Consider the following 17,051-nt stretch of genomic DNA (forward strand, 5'->3'; position numbering starts at 1 on the left):
TTCACCGGTCCAGCTAACCCCCTTCCCGCCGAGATAAGAGCGGGACGGAGGAAGAATGGACGGAAACTTTCTTATTAACACGATCAATCAAATCGCCACGAATTTAAAGCATTTTTCACGATTTTCCGGATTTCTGGGCACACCGCGCCGCCGCGTCGGGTTAAAAATCCGCTCCGACGAACCGCCACGGATAAGTTTCGACGATCGATGCGGGATTAAGAAGTGGCGGCCGCTTTTCTCCCGGCTAATTACCAAAGTGCGATCACTCATTGGGAATAATCAGCCTTCGGGCCACCGCGTCGAATTCACTTTAGAAAAAGAAAAGAGAAAGAAAAGAAATATAACGAAGAAAACGTATTCCGCGTTCTTCGGTCGGATATTGAAATTCTTGTACGTCCGTTGGGAACGGTTCCTTACTACCCATACCATAAACCAACGAATGATCATCGTGCATAACGGACGAACGTATTATTTCCATAACCGAAACTCGGTTTACTCGTGGAAACACTTTTGCTGGCGGTAGTATTTATTAATAATCCATCCGCGGTTTCATTAATACAATAACTTTCGTAACATTTCCTTCGTCTGGTGACCTCAGAGGAGATGGCGATGAATCATTTAGTAAACACCACCGGAATAGAGCTTTATTTTCCAGATTTTATTCGATGTAAATTAATTAGAATATACAAGAAGCATCGAGGGGAAGAAGAGATAGAAAGGAAAAGAGAAAGAAAGGAACGCGTCAGACATTAATTAAAGACTGACGGTATCGTTTCGTATGTTTCCGGCAGAGGTCGATCGTCGCGACGGAAACGCGGCTGTAAATCATTGAAGAGACAACCGATGGGAGGGGAATTTTTATACCGGCGATGAATGGACGTGGAAAACAATAATTTTAACCCACTTTCGAGTCGCCTCGGTCTCTGTACTTCTTAATTCCGGCCGTAACGGCAACGAGCTGCCCGCGAACGGCGGATTTTTAATTGTTTACCCGGGATAACGCGGGGTGGGCTCCCGCCGATGGGAAATAACTTCGAGTTAGGAACTCGTAAAAACTCCGGCAGGAACGGCCCGATTATTTCCACTGTTTACTGTCCCTACTCCCCGATTCTTTTGCCGAATGTATTATCCGCCCGTTCCCCGAACGTCATAATTGCTTTCATTAACTTGCACGCTTTAATGGGACGAGTCCGGGCGAGACGCGTTCGGTACGCGAAGTGGCCTGCCAGCGGTTCCCGATACAACTCGGCCGGACTTTATCTTTTTACGAGGGTCGCGGCAAGGAGGACGTAACGCCGTGAAAATTGCTCAATAAACTTAATTTAAGTATCCGAGCCGATGCCTCCGCCACGATATACTAATCATATTCCAACCCTCGAGCGAGCCACGGCAGGTCCACCCATCCCGCGAACGACCGTATAAGAAAAAAAAGAAGAGAAAATGTATTTTCTGCCCTCCGCCGCGATCAAAGTCTCGTGAAATTTTCACGTTCATTATTGAAACGTTCCTCGTTCCTGCGCTGACCGCGGAGAGAACCGTGCACGGGCGCGACGCGGCTTCTGTACCCATAAAATTAATCCCCGCGAATTGAACTCAAATGAAATAGATTGGCCGAGGGGTTTATAAAGTTTACGACGCTGAAAACATAAATACCACGAGAAATTTTGCGTTTTTACGGTTCCCGGGACTTTTAATAAAAGCGTTTCGGACCCGCGGGAATTCTTATCGGCGGTGATTTCACGATCGACGCGTTGAATAATTTATTTTGTCCACCTGTTAGATAGTTTTGTCGTGTATAAGCTCGGATGAATATAGATCGGCTCGGGAGAGAGAGGTAGCGGTTTTCGTCGAGGTTTTAAATCTGGGAATTAATTAGATAATGTTTTATGTATAGTTGATGTACGTGTACCGTTAATTGCTTCGATTAGTTACCTCCTCGTCTCCGGTCTGTACGTGTGTACGCGTTTTCGTGTACACCTGCGCGCCTCAACGTCCGCGTACTACGTACACGTAGGCGAACGATGAATCTCTCCCGACGAATCCGGGGGACCGATAAATATTTTATTTAAGGAATAATTCACTCGTTTACACACGGTCGCGCCAGTTGTTCTGTCCCGATCAACCATGGCAGACATAGACTTCATTTAAATATCATAAACTAAATGAAATCGTGGCATTGTCTGGCACGATTTCTGAGACGTCTCCCATTTCCCGTCTACCGGTTTACTTAATATTTAACACCTGTGATTCTCGCCCGTCGTTCTTCGTTCACGTTATTCCACGTTGTATCGGGCACGATGCACGCGTGTCCTGGAACCGATCGCAGACGCGGCAAATTGACGGCGATTAGTTTTGCAAACGACGCCGAGCCTCGAGGAGTAAATACTCTGAAACACTCTGCGAGAGATGCTATAAATACACTGCGGCTCCTTATACTGTTCACGCAGAAAAATCATGAAGACTGCGATCGAAAACAACGAAATTTTCATCTTCTTCGTATTTATCGAAATTATTCACAGAATTCATCGAATTATCGATCATAGAAACATTATTCTATCCTTAAAGATTCAAGATACGCACAGATCTCTATTGAATATTCGAACTTCCAAAATGATTAACAGTCGAGCCTCTTCGAATCAATTCAAAAACGTTAAATCTTCTGTATAAATACAATGCGGCTCTTTATACTGTTCACGCAGAAAAATCATGAAGACTGTGATCGAAAACAACGAAATTTTCGTGTTCTTCATATTCATCGAAATTATTCATAGAATTCATCGAATTATCGATCACAGAAACATTATTCTATCCTTAAAGATTTAACATACGCACAAATCTCTATTGAATATTCGAGCTTCCAAAATGATTAACAATCGAGCCTCCTCGAATCAACTCCAAAACGTTAAATCTTCTCGTTCCATCATTGAAATATTCATTCCATTATTCCCGTTACGAAGACATCGACTCGGCCGGCAGGAGTGCCGGAAATTGCCAATTAATAATTGATTAAACAAGCAATTTGTGTTTTCGGTAAGTAAAAGAAGTCTCGGAAGTTCGCGGCGCCGCTTATTAATTATTGCCGCGATAAGTCGCCAATTTCCCCGTTCCTCGTTCGCCTTTCGTCCCTTTTCAGCCGGGGATAACAACGAGCCGCCCGAAGAAATTCGTCCGATATCCAACCGCGAAAGTATTGGGCTCTCTCGATAATTCCCTTGAAAAAAAAGAGGTACACCGAGTATCGTCGATTCGTGGAGTAACGACCCGAATCGTCTTAAAGTGTCTGCGAGGCCGGCTCGCTGGATGTCTGTATAATAGTTGGCCGTAATTGGTAGCATTGATCTGCTCGCTAAATTACAGACAATGCACACCCTGTAATGTTGCGCGCTGCCATTATCCCGATATTCCCTTCCGCCTCGTTCGTTTCTCATTTTCTGTTGCCCCGAACAGGTCCGGCGGTGCCCTCCCCCGTGCCCGCTCCCATTGTCCGGAAATTTATTTCAATACGATCTGCGTTTGAAGCCGCGCCTTTATTCTTCGCTATATTATTTCGTTGTCCGCGACTGCTAAGAAGCCCGCCTTTATTATAATAATACGGTATCGATTAGCGTTCCCCAGAAGAGAAACTTCCTTTCTCTTCGAGACTCTTCCGACATCTTCCCTGGAACACGAAGAAAACATTCAATCGAGTATTTGCGAGTCTAACCCTTTGCACTCCAGGCGCCTCTAAGTCGCCGAATAATTTGACACGGCGAAACTGTGAAATTCGATGCATTATACAAAGTTTGATAGTAAATATCAGTGTACGAAATATTGAAGGAAAATAGTTCTTTCGATGCACGCGAGATTCCTTAACACTAGGTTTACGGGCATTTATTGTACACTTGATTCTATTATTCCTAAAAGAATTGATGCTCGTTTATTTAGATTGTAGAAACTGGAGATTTGATAGTAGGTAGTTGCGGTACATGTGAGTGTGATCGCATCAATAAAAATCGGCGTAAACAAAATAATATTTCTGAAATCCAATATGCGTCAATTTGACGCGTTCCGCAAACCTAGTGTTAATTCCATCTGAGAAAATGTCATCTGTATCTCATTGGAAAATATTGAATATTTCCGAACTTTTGGAGTGCAAAGGGCTAGAATTGAATTCTTTTCTCTGTATTTCCTGAGAATATAGAAGTGAAATGTTACTTAGGAATATTCGAAGTATGTTACTCGAATGTACTCCGGTTCTCGAGATATCGGTCGAAAATTTAATGAGCCCGAAATAATCCGAGAAAAGTGTCCCGAAGGGGTTGAACGTGTTCAAGGTTGGTCGGTCCACTTAGCCAAACGGTTCGCCGAGCGACACTTGACGCCGGACACAGCTTTCCTAAAGCTGTATCGATTGAAGTCGACCGTTTCACTAAATCGTGCGGCTCGATCGCCTTCGGAATCGCTCGAAAATTTAGGGTTAGCTCAGGGGACGGGGCGGCCTGGTTTAAGGGTGGACCCTTTTACCGGGGGCAAACACAAAATGCATTATTTATTGCCAGTGGCAGCCGGCAATTCATCGAATCCCCGCTAAAAGTGAAAGAGTTGAGGTCGAGGGGTTGGCACACTCGGGCAACGCAAGGTGCGTTCGAAACTCGTGGGTGGAAAACGGGCGGCGGGAGTTAAGTGGCACCTTCACCCTCAACTTTTGCGCGTTTTCACACGCGTTCCGCCGGCACGGAAACCGCCCCTTATCAGTTTCCCACGTACGTAACCGTTGCCACCTCGCAGCCGTTTCCTTATTAATATTTATTCGACATTCTTGGGATGGTCAAAAGAGGCGAGCTTCGTATTCCAATGATCGTGCATGATTAACCAATTGCTCGGTGATTTATTTCTATGGTCGATGCAGTTACTCGTTAATAATTTACTAGGGAAAGAAATAATCTGCATGCTTATGTCTATGTTTACTCAAAAGGTTAACAATTGATCATAGAAAGGTAACATTCTAACTATAAAATTTATATTTACAAATAAATAACTCTGAAGTTTGTCAAATTCAGTTGAAAATGTTTGCCAATATTGTAAGTCAATGGGTTAATATGTAATTAGATGCATCTGAAAATGATCATGAACTATTTAATAGCCTTTATTATAACGATCTCGTTGACACTTGAATTTCATTGTTAGTACTCGAGTAGTTTTCATAAAGTCAGTTCTACCATTATTCTACAAACTATAACGATCTCGTTGACACTTGAATTTCATTATCAATGCTCGAATAATTCTCATAAAGTCAGTTCTATCATTATTCTACAAACTATAACGATCTCGTTGACACTTGAATTTCATTATCAATACTCGAGTAGTTTTCATAGGATCAATTCTACCATTATTCTACAAACAACTAACATAATACACTGCGCAACACAGCACTTTCGTACGCGCAACTCAGACGACGATCTTCGTGATGCTAGATGCTTAAACTTCGGATCGACTTCCACGATGATTATCGCGCAAAGTTGACCGCGACCCGATTATAAACATAATGCACAAAAGACTCGCTCAACGCATTCCCGGTAAAGCGTAAGCTAGCGTGACGGAGCGTGCAAAATAAACTGCCTCGATTTTTAATGTTTATCCGCTGGATACACGAGCCGTTTAACGCAGTCGCAATCCGTTTCGCCGGTAGAACGAAGAATTCGCCGCTCGAATCCCGACTTTCTCTTTGTAACGGGGAAACAAATGGTTCGTAAGTTTTCGAGGCACTAATTGCGGGAGGTAAGGAAGCAGGACGAGGCTCGATGGAGCTGTAAAGTGCGCCGTAAGGGAACGCTCGGCTAAGGGAATCGAAATAAACATTCGATCCCGCGGTAGATCTTTCCCTCTGTCTCGCGCCCTCCCGCTCCTCCGCCTCTCTTTCCCTCTCTGTCCCCCCTCCCTCCCTCCCCGCCGCCCTTCCCCGTGATTTATGTTAATGTTTTTGTCTCGAACTCTAAATGCAAGGAAAGGCGATTCGATTCCTGCCGCGTCAAGTTCGCAGCCCCTTCCGTTTTCTTATGCTGATGCCGATTAACTTAACTGCTTTAAGACGGCAATAAAGGTCGTCGACGCGATTTAACCGGTTTCCTTTTACCATAGAATCGACGCCGTAACGCCCTCGAACGTGATACCAAAGCCCCGGCCTGCATATTGACGATAATGGGAAAAGTTGTCGGAGTCTTCTGGATATCTGACTACGGCCCCGGCGTCGATCAATCAGTCAACCCGTGATCCAACGCGCAACCCTTCCGACGTTTCGCCCTGTTCCCCAGGCACGAAAAATCTCCATCGAAAACACCGCGAGAATTCACCGCGCAGTTTATTCTATCAAGTAACATTCGATCACCGAAATATTCCATCCGTTCGGCTCTCGGTTTCCCTTCGAACTTAACCCTTAACCTTTCGTATTCCGTTTTAAACATGATTAATATAGGATATCCCACACTCTTATTTCCAAGATATCGAGGATCTCGAAATTCCTATCTACATTTTCCCCGCCTGAAATATTAAACGCCGATCATGTATACGATATCAGGATTCCTCCGAGATATCCGAACAAAAATTCAGAAATAAGTTAACGAACCGAACTGTGACGAATCGATCGCGAACTCGAAGAAGCACGGGGAGAAAAATAGGGGAACCGGCCGGCGAAGTTCTTAATAAAGGGAACGCCTTCTCGAACCTGGAGTACTCACGATACTTTCGACTCGCCACTTTCCACCCTTGGTGGGACCGATCCGGCGCATTCCCCGTGAAACGAATCGAGGCGGCCGCCGAGAGAGGTGGAGGGCAATCGATTCTCGCGTGGGAGGCATTTATGATGCTCGATCGACCGTGCGATCCTTTAAGTTCTGTTTATTGTTTTCCACAATCTACCGCGAACGGGCGAAGGGGCCACTTCGTATTCGCCAAGTTTCGCATTTAACTGACCGGAGACCCTCGCTCTATTCTCCGCAGGTACACGGTTCCTGCGGTGCGCGGAGGGCCGACGAGTTTTCGGGGATCCGAGAGAGTTTCGGTGGTCCGGGATTACCTTATCTACGGGCTCTCACTCGCTCGCTCGCGCCAATTCCGAAACGAAATCCCGCCGGTCCATATACCGAGGCGTTTACGCGACGATTTACCCCCTCCCGAGGGTCCTCGCTTGTATCCCGAGTCCACGGGGGTAGTTACGCGATATTATACGGAGCGTCCTGACACGCGTGTCTGTCCCTCGTTGCCATGGCATGTTCTCTTTCTCTTTGTGAAAATAAAATGAGCGCGGATCGTAATCCGACGTGTTTCACAGGACTCAAGGGTTGCTTTGTGTCGTTTGTGGTTGTAGATAGTTGTTTCGGTAAATACCATACGGTGGAAAGTTTGAAGTTTCCAATGGTGATCTGGTGATGTAATCATTGATTATGGGATGTTTCATATACTTGGGAACTTTGGATGTTTTAAGAGCTTCAGGTTGGTTCTGTTTTTTTTTAATTTGTGGGTTATCGTGAATCGATTAACAGTTGATTATAGGGAACATTTTAATGCGAAGGCAACGTTGGGCTTCATTAGTATTCCTTTGGATGTGTAATATATTCAGCGATTTGAATTCATTAGGGTTTCTTATTCCTGGTGTCACAATGTTACTCGGGAATATATTAGATGTACCAGTTGATTATTCTCGGCTTCTTCAATGAATTAGGTACATAGTTTATCTTTGAGATGTCTTCTCGGATAAGCGAGTACTTAATCGTCAGGGAACTGTACTATTACTTCTAAGAACTAATTCCGAGCGCTTCTCAACATTTTCAGCATTTCGTTTCTAATGCGACATTAATTCGCAGTAGATTAATTAGAGTAGTTAACCATATTCCTACTGGCTGAGCAAAATGGCGGCTTGCGCAGTGGACATTGCGCGCGTCTCTGTTATTATCTAAACTCCCCCTACAAAGTTTCCAATACTTATTTCTCAAATATCTAAACTATTATTCCAATAACACATTACAAAAATATCTTAATCCACAATATTTCTCACAAACTAATCATCAGCTAGTCGAAACTACTCTTAGCTCGACACATAAACTTACCTTAACCAAACAAAATTCGACATTCCCCATAGTTTGAAATTTCGATTGTTCAAAAATCTTCGAACTTCGAAACGAATCGCGTATCAACGCGCTGCCGGCGTCAGCCGAGCGACCGTTCGCAGCGCGTGTGCGCAACATAGTGTCGGCGTGTTTCTTGCCCGGTGCAATGGGATTACGTAAGAGGTGCAATTTCCAGCGTGACACCGATAAAAATAAAATGTGTTGGAATTGATAAGACGTAACCGCTTCCCGGATAATAAACGCCCGTTTATATCCTGCTGTATCTCACTCGGGGGCCGTTTTCCCGCGCACGTGGTGCCGGCGTCGCCGGCGCGTACGCGTCCCCGCGCGTGAATTACCGATTTATGATACATGAAAGTAAGAAACATTATTCCCTGGGAAAAATCCGCCGCGCTGCCGGGTCCGATTGATTTAGCGCGAGTAGTAAAATCCCGGACGCCTCGTGTCCCGTACAATTAAAGAATAAAAGTAACAGGGGAAATCGCTTTTGTATCGTCGTTTCGACCGAAGAAATCCTCCTCTTTTCTCTCCGTCGCCTGCTTCCTCCTTTTTTCGCACGGCTACGAGGGAACACACCGATCGTGTTGTACATTTTTTTTTCCGGCGAAGAGATAGAGAGAGAGAGAGAGAGAGAGAGACAGACAGCGGCAGTGAAAAAAAGAGAGAAAGATCGCGAGAGAGTGGACGGAGTGACGGAAAAGGGGATTCCCCTGCACCAGATGCAATTAACTCGCTATTAGCGGGGCAGACGTTGAACAGGCCCGTCGTTACGAAAGTATAACCCGCCTGTACGTGATTAAAACGGGAATTCGTTATGGGCACACACCGGCCCACACCGTCGATAAGATTAATTGATAAATGGCTAAATCGATCGGCACCGTTGTAGTTTCACTTGCTCGGGCTCGTCCGACCGGAGGGAAAGATAAATATCTGGCCGCGGCACGCAGTGCGGTAATGATAATCGAGTTAACTGGGGTACGCGTAACCTGGCGATCATCCGTGGGAAATTATCATTGCAGATCACGATACGCCTTGTCGGTTCCCTGTCCGACTGTAACACGCGAAATCGACAGCGAACCGAACCGACAATCCGTCCGTCCGTCGCGTTCGCTATCGAAACGATTCAATCGAGTGTCTTCAAATGCAGAATAAGATTGTTTCTTGCGACACACGGTTCGTTTCTGGAAAAAAGTTGAATCTCGACATTCCTGCGTCTGGCTGATGCGTCCGTCTATTACTCACCGATTCCCCTTAGAATAGACGCGAACGGCGATGATGTCTTATCTTATGATTCATTGACCGTGCTATCTTTTGTCTATCGATTCCTATGAAGTTATTATTGAGCACCGCCACCAACGCCGCTGTCAATATTTATACACGCTGACATAAGCCGCGTTAACCGGAAATCGAGTGACTGTACAGACTCCGACCCGTTACCATACGAAAATCGGGCTTCGCGAGAACACTTATTCGTCCCGTTCGCGCGCGGGCTCGCATTGAAATTGTATTTAGTTTTCGTGAAAAATGTTGATCGATGCGTTGACTTACATTTCACCGTACACGTTGTCCGGCTGAACCGTGTCCGCTTCACGGTTCCCGCGGGCAATCGCAGCCTGGATCGTACATAGCATTATCAATTCGTTGACCGAGTGTGCACGGGAATAAGAAGAAGAGACTCGGTTCCGTAGATTTCAATCGCGGCTTGTCATCCTTTCTACGTCCTCGTCATCGTGCCCGATGGTTTTTAAACACGTGTCGCAATCGTTCCGCGAAGCAAAACATGCACCGACACGAGAATAAATAAATAAACTGGGCGGATAAGATCGTTCTTGCAGTTTCTTGCTATGTACGATGCATACTGTTAATCGAACCGTGGATAGACGGAGAGGGAGATATTGTGGGACCGGCGGTGGGGGTAGAACACAGCGGACAGTCGAGCCTGCGTAGTCTCATCGTGGGCCACATGTTTGAATAGCCATATTGCTAAGGATGACGTTTCCACTCGGAGAATTATGCGTTGATCGTTCGCTCCATAAGTAATGACGTTTCCTGTTTTTCATGCGTTCGCACATTTTCTTTCGATAACGGGCCGAGATCTGCGAAGCGTTTTCGCGTTTCACCGTACGCGACGTATCTATCAGGTAAATTCTATTATTCCATTATCATTCGCTTCACGGATATATAATCTACAAATAATCGAATACATTCCAAAACATTCGATTAACCAGCGATTAAGTCGTTCCAAAGAACACAGTCGTCGATGATCAATCAAAGGATTAATTAATCTCCACGATTAGATTCACTATTAAAGTCTATTCCAATCGGATCTCGTTTACAACCTCCTTTCGCGCGGCATTCCCCAGGAACAGATCGGAACTGAGGAGAGCCAGAAACACGAATCCGTAAAAAACAATGTCTACAACAAGTGCCCGTACCATCGTGGTATCGGTGGGATCGTAAAACGGGATATCTATCATTTGGACAGGCTCTAACGGCGATGAATATTCAAATCTCAATCTCACTCGACGCGTTCCTGGTTACTTTGAGTCTCGCCTTGACAAAAACACGTTTCACAAAGGCGCAAGAAGCTGGACGCGCGAGCGGCGAACACGGGGACTAACGGCTGCGACGGCGGCGGCGGCGGCGGCGGCGGCGGCCAGCCGAACACGTACAGAAAATAATAATCAACGTGTTATTGACTAATAAACACGCCTCGCGCGTTCCACGCTTTCGTGTGCCGAAGTTGCTCGTAAAAGCAGCGTTACCCGCGGAACGGGGCCCTGGATCGGCCCGCGCCGGCTTCTCCGTTTCGAGGCTGTCGTCGTCTTTCGTTCGACCCGATTGCGCCCAGTTTTATCAGTCCGCCGGGCATCGCGGTGTTTCGACGAGCGTCTCGCCGAGGAATTAAATTAGGGCGGCGGTTCGTGTCGATGGGCCGCGTAATAGCTCGCCGATAAGCGGAAAACCGAGGCGCGCGCGCGCTAGCGAGATCGCGTTATCGGCGATCGTAAAACGCGCGGTTCGCGGGAATCGTTACCGACGCGCCGCGCCGCGCCGCGCGGACCGTCGATACTCATTGATGAGAATGATACTGCAGTTGCAGCGGGGAGGCGATGAGAGGAAAGAATAGAGAGAAGGTTGTTTGCGGCGCTGTCAGCCGCGGCGAACTCGCGCCGCGTCAGTTAGCGACGAACGGGAGAGAACCGAGCCGGCTAGCGAGCGATCGTGGGCGGCGGTTAAGGCTCCATTTCCAATGCGAACGCCGTTCCGACTCGTTCCGCGTGTCACGACTTCCTTTGCCTGTGCTGCAGTCAGCTTTTCGGGAGAATTTCAGACGCTAGACGGTTTTTCGGTAGACGACAACGTTTCGTGTGGATACTGTACACTAGTTAGACTTTAACGTTGTGCATAGATCGAATCGGGGTTTGTTTCATTCTTTTACGAATTGCATTTGGATATTGATCGAAGTATCGGGTAAATGAATATATAATACGATACGAAAGACATTCGAGGCTGTGACAGTTTTCACCAGAGGAATAGGGGTCTGATTAGATCAATAAAATAATACGTCGATAAATTGTCCCGAAAAACGTCCAGCTGAATTTTTCATTTCCGCTCGCGAGAGCGTTTTCCGAGCCGGGGTTACCGAGCACGGGCGATCACATTTTTAGGTGATCCAAGAAAAGAATGTCACCCCGGCGTGATCAGGCTGGGGGATCAGAAAGAAAATCCAATTAAATCGCGGATCGCCGGTTTAATTAGCCCGTGCCGCGTAATTTCAATTATCCGGCGGTATCCGTAAAAGTTCGGTCGCGGGAACACTCCTCTCTTACATTCCCCGGGATCTATTAATATCGCGGTGTGCCTCGTATTATGTGTACCGACGATGAATAACGTATAGACTCGCGTCATTAAATTGATAATGCTATACACCGTGTCTCCGACGCTCGTCGCGATCTTGCCCGACTTTTACGTTCGCGCGGCGAGATAACAGCGGGCAGCCGGGAGATCGCCGGGTTACCGGGGACCCGGGTTTCCTTTTTTCTCCTCTCTTTGAAAAAAAAGGACACTTCGATGACGGATCCGACACTTGAAATTAATAGTAAAAGTTTGATTTCCTTTTTGAAGTTGCTCTTAATCCGCGGACACTCTTATGGGCTCAATATTTCATCGAAATGTTTACGAGCTACGCACGATATCTGGGGATCTAGAGTTAATAAGGGGATCAATAATCGGTCGATATGCTTGTACTGGAATCGAGGTGGTCGATTCGTTCGTTTGCTATAGAGATAAACAGGTATGGATTCTATAACATGGAAAAAGGGGGTCATATAAGTCACGATCTTAAGAAAGCCATCTTGAAAGTGGATCTCGCATTTTTCTCGGTCGATCCTCTCCGCGAGACTGTTAGAGGAAATAGAGCCAGCGCGAGTGACTCGATCATCTGTGAAATGGTTGTCTGCGATTCGAGGATAAGTCAGGCCCGATAGAATCGTACCGGCGGTAATTATTCTCTCCGAGCGCAGAAAATATAAATCTAAATAGAAGACGGGCCCGCATAAAATCCAAATTGAAATCAGTTCAGTTACGGTACACTTACTTATCCCTAAAATGGTCCTGTATGATTCAACACCGACCCGTAATATAAACTCGCGCGCGGATCCCGCTCCAATATAAATACCCCGGCCGTGGAACTAAATAGATGACAAAGCCAATATAAAATCCAATTGAAACCGGATAATCTAGAGCACATTCACTGTTCTCCAATAAGGTCCTCCGTGACTCAAGACTGATTCATAATATCAACTCACACGACAGTCATACGAGCATTCTTATCTATATTCACGAAACACCACAATGAAACTCGTATTCGCGTAAACTCCAATCAGCGCCAATGAAACTATACTCGAAGACCTCCGCAAAACTCTGGAACTCGAATCTCGCCTACCGAAACCTCTAAACGCAATCTCTAAAATCGAACGTTACCGAACAAACCTGCCGAAAAACCACGTTGAAAAACAGCCCAAGCGATTCCGTGGTCCCTCGATAAATCCCAAAAAAACCCTCTCACCCTCGACCTAACCCAGACCCCCACCCCCACCGTTGTAATTCAATTCTCCCACAAAGCTCGCGCCAATAAAAAAAGAACCACTCAACTCTCTCGCAAAGTCCCGGTCTCGATAACATTGTTGAAGCGTGAGCGAGCGGCGATCAAAGTCGAATCGAATCCGTGGGTCGGTACTCGCGCCGCGGTCCGGCCGCTCGGTTGGTCAGTGTAAACGCGGCTTTATTCGGCCGCGAGCGAGCGAGCGAACGGCGCGGACGCGTCGGAAGAGGAGAAATCGCGTGGATGGACGGTGCGTCGGGTGGGTCGGCGTGCGGGGAGGGGAGCTGACAGAGCGGCGGGAAGACGGCGGTGTCGGCGGGTGGTGGGTGGCGGATCATAGGCGGCGTGGCGGCCGGGGGCAGGTTGGGAGGGGAGAGACACGAATCGCGTAAACAGAGAGTCAACATGTAAACAGGCCACTCGCGAGACAAACAACGTGGGGGCCGCGGGCTGTTCACCGAATGAGGCAGCCAGGCTCTCTCGCCTGCTCGTTCGTGAGTTCGTTCGCGAGTTCGTTGGCGAGGTTCGTTCGTCGGTACGTTCTCCGGCAGGCAGCATTCTCCCGTGTGCGCTTCGTTTCCGTCCGTCGCGTCGATCCGAGTTCCTCGCGACGGGCCTCGCCGCGAGCCGGTGCCGGTGGAAACGTCCAGTGACCAGTGCCTGAAAACGAAACGATCCATAAAACCATTCCGCCGAAGCCCCGATCGGTTCTCGGGGATCTCTGCCGCCCAAGGTCAGCCGGGATTTCGGAGCACGAGAGCGACCGGCACGCCGGTGATCGGCGTGCTGCACGTGTGATTCGTTTTTCTCCGGTGTTCGTTCCTTCCCCCGCTTATCGCCTAAGCGCGAAACTACCGTGGAAACTAGTCGAAGCCGCGCTCGTCCGGGCCAGCGGCGAACGCTCTGTGGTTTATTATCGATGTGGATGAATATCAATAACCCGAGGACCGAGCCGATGCACGGAGGAAGGCGGCACTCGGTGTATATACTCGGCTTTTCGTGCGGTCCCTCCTCAGTGAGCGTCGCGCGTCCGTGGAAAATGCGCGCGATCCGCGCCGCGATACACTTTGTTTACCCGGACGCGTAATCGCCCTCGCCTCGCGTTTCCCAAGTGCGCGCGGACCAAGTGTGTCGTTTCTCTCGGAGGTTTCGACGGTGCGCGAACGTGTCGGGATCCGTTTGCTCTCGCGGCGTTCAGTTTTTCCGAACGGTTCTTCGGCTACGATCGATCCGCTCGCTCCGAGCGGGAGCCTCGTGGAAATCGCGAGTCGGCCGCGGATTCTCAGGCTCATCCGGGATCGGCTCGTCGACAGGTGTACCGGCTTAATGATACACGCCGGGATCGTCGGGGATTCCTGTTAACATCCCGCGGACAGTGAAGAGGAGGTGCGCGCGCTCCCCCGGCCGCTGGTCCGGCGTGAATCATTGGTTTCTTGCTCGGCGTGACCGACCACCACGTGAGTAAGCAATCGTTATCCTGCGTTCTATTGAGATTTATGCGTCGCGATCTCTACCCCGTCACCCGATCGTTCTAATTGTTCGGGGGAACGGCGCGAAACGGGATCGTTTCAGCGGCAGGCCGAGGCGCGACGCGAAACCGAGGCCCGAAAGAAACGCGGAAATTACGTTCGCTAATGGTGTTTTAATGAGTGACGTTGGATCGAGCGAGGCCGCTGGATCGCCGACGCGGTTCCCGTCGATTTGACGTTATCCAACGGCCGCGGTTTCGACGCGATAAGTCACCGGAGGCGCCGGTGCACGTGGGACGCGTGCGCAACCACGTGCACCCGAAGCTCGTCCACGGACATCGAGCGACGATATCGATCCGATCGTGGGCACGGTCGACGGTTGACAGCCTAATTCGAGGTTGTTGACAGCGCGCGGTTCGATCTGATCGTTCGTTTCTTTTTTCTTTTTTCTTTTTTCTTTTTTCTTTTTTTTCCCCCTTTTCGATCTTCTTCTTCTTCTTCTTTTCCGTTCTTCCTCCTCCCTCGGTTTCAGCTGTGCCCGGCCGGCTTCTCCATTCAGTTGGAGGCTGGCCCGGCGGAGGGGGCAGGGTAGAATGTTCGAATAAATTTTGAACGAGATCGGTCTAATTGGTCGCGGCAAACGGTACCGATTTAAATATCGATCCCGTCTCGCCGGTTTAATTTTGCTCGAGGACGTTCGATGGAAATACTTAATTGGTCCGTTCGCCGATTCAGCCTCGTTGATCGAATCCGAGCAATTTAGCGACTCTGGCTCGTGCCAGACGATTAATCGACGAAATTCGGGCCGGACTACACGGCATCCTCTCCGGCCACGGGCACGTAAGGAACGACCTCTTTGCGCGCACCGCGAAAATTATCGGGAATCGTTCCTCCCGACGGTCCCTCCCTCCCCTCCAAGATTATTTTCATAAATTTTCGTTAATTTGTTGGTCGGTATTCCGCGGGATGGGCGGCTCCAATGGGGCCCCACTTCCGATCGGATCGATTTTAATCGTCCCGACGGTGAGCACCGTTTCGGAGGATCCAGTTACCGTAACAGGAATTTGAATCGAATATTTTAAACTGACCCACATTCTGACAAAAGAGTCATCTCGGCGCGACCGCACCAATGGACCGCCTAATATTAAATTCCACGAAGTGTAACGCGCTTCGCGCAAAATATAAATTGACTCCTCTTCTTGGGGACAGCCTTGACGACGGGAACATTCAGGATCCGCCAGGGTTTCTTAACGAAACTAAATTGGTCCGTGAACTGTGACAGGCCAACGCGCGCTGTCGCCGAAAAAAGCCTTAAACGCTGGACATTAAGTTACACTAAAATCGTAATAATCCGTTCGGACGACGTATATGAATTGATTGCCAGAAAAATGCGGTTTTCTAACTTTCAAGTATTCCGCGAACCAAACGAGACCAGTTAGATCAATCGTAAAAATCCTTTCACACTTGGAACACGTTATTCTCGTACATGGACCCATTGCATGGCGGGACAAAAAAGTGTGAGGTAACGGAGGAGAACACGAGGCTTATTAATACTTCTTTGTAACACATTGAGTAACCAGGATCGGTAATTATGTACACCGACTGTGGTACACTTCTCCGGTGGGAATGTATCTAAACGATCGGCGCAACTGGCTCGCTCGCTCACCGTGAGCTCGAAACTTCCAATAACTATGTCCGAGGCACCGATAATCGTCACAACGGACAAGAGAAAAACGGAATCCCGATCGATCATAGCCGCTTTGACACGTGCGAATCAAGAAGATAATGAGACGCAGGTTCCGAGACGCTTATGGTGAACAGACTGGTCCTGTTCCTCTATTTGTCCTCGCGCGGACTCGAAACAACAGGATGATATTATTTTTATATCCAGTTCGTGGAAACCGTTTTCTTCCCCTCCGAACCCGTTCGGTTCGTTGCCGTGAACTTCTACTCGCGCGACACGCGCGCGTGTAAACCAGGCTATAGCTTTTCCTCGTCTCGGACACGAACGTCCTCCGTCGGTTGGTCGGCTGGTCGGTCGGTCGGTCGGTCGGGTCGGGTCTTTAGACCTTCGTGCGGAATAAGAAACATTAAAAAGTGTTTGAGGGCAGAAGCGAGTAAACAGTTGGTTATTTATAGGCGAGCCGCGCTGCCGTAAGGTGGAGCGAATAACGGGGAAAACCGTGAGGTTTCGTCGTGTACGCGTGGTCATTATTCCTTCGCGACCAGAGGGAATATTCGCGAGGAATATCGTGACACACCTTGCCTCTTTCTTTTCTGCACGGCCATCTTTATTTTGGTAATCTTGTTTCTTATCTTCGGAGAATTATTTGCGGATTTGCCGCTTGTCTCTTGTACAGCGTTGCTTTATCC

General features: G+C 48.1%; 1 protein-coding gene across 19 annotated transcripts in view; it reads left to right on the forward strand.

Moving 5' to 3' along the window:
- The window catches only part of FoxP (forkhead box transcription factor P), a 273,351-nt gene that overhangs the window by 23,670 nt on the left and 232,630 nt on the right, over positions 1 to 17,051 (forward strand). Inside the window, exons 1-2 of one of the 19 annotated variants that reach the window (XM_076373489.1) lie at positions 12,058 to 12,399; positions 12,992 to 14,666. The exons of 16 other annotated variants lie outside the window; for them this stretch is intronic. The gene's annotated coding sequence lies outside the window, so the exon portion shown is untranslated. Of the gene's footprint in view, positions 1 to 12,057; positions 14,671 to 17,051 lie in introns of those variants that run through there. 2 more of the 19 variants (XM_076373491.1, XM_076373484.1) reach the window with 2 other exon arrangements.

The sequence above is a fragment of the Nomia melanderi genome, chromosome 1 (genome assembly GCF_051020985.1).
Source record: "Nomia melanderi isolate GNS246 chromosome 1, iyNomMela1, whole genome shotgun sequence".
Lineage (NCBI taxonomy): Eukaryota > Metazoa > Arthropoda > Insecta > Hymenoptera > Halictidae > Nomia > Nomia melanderi.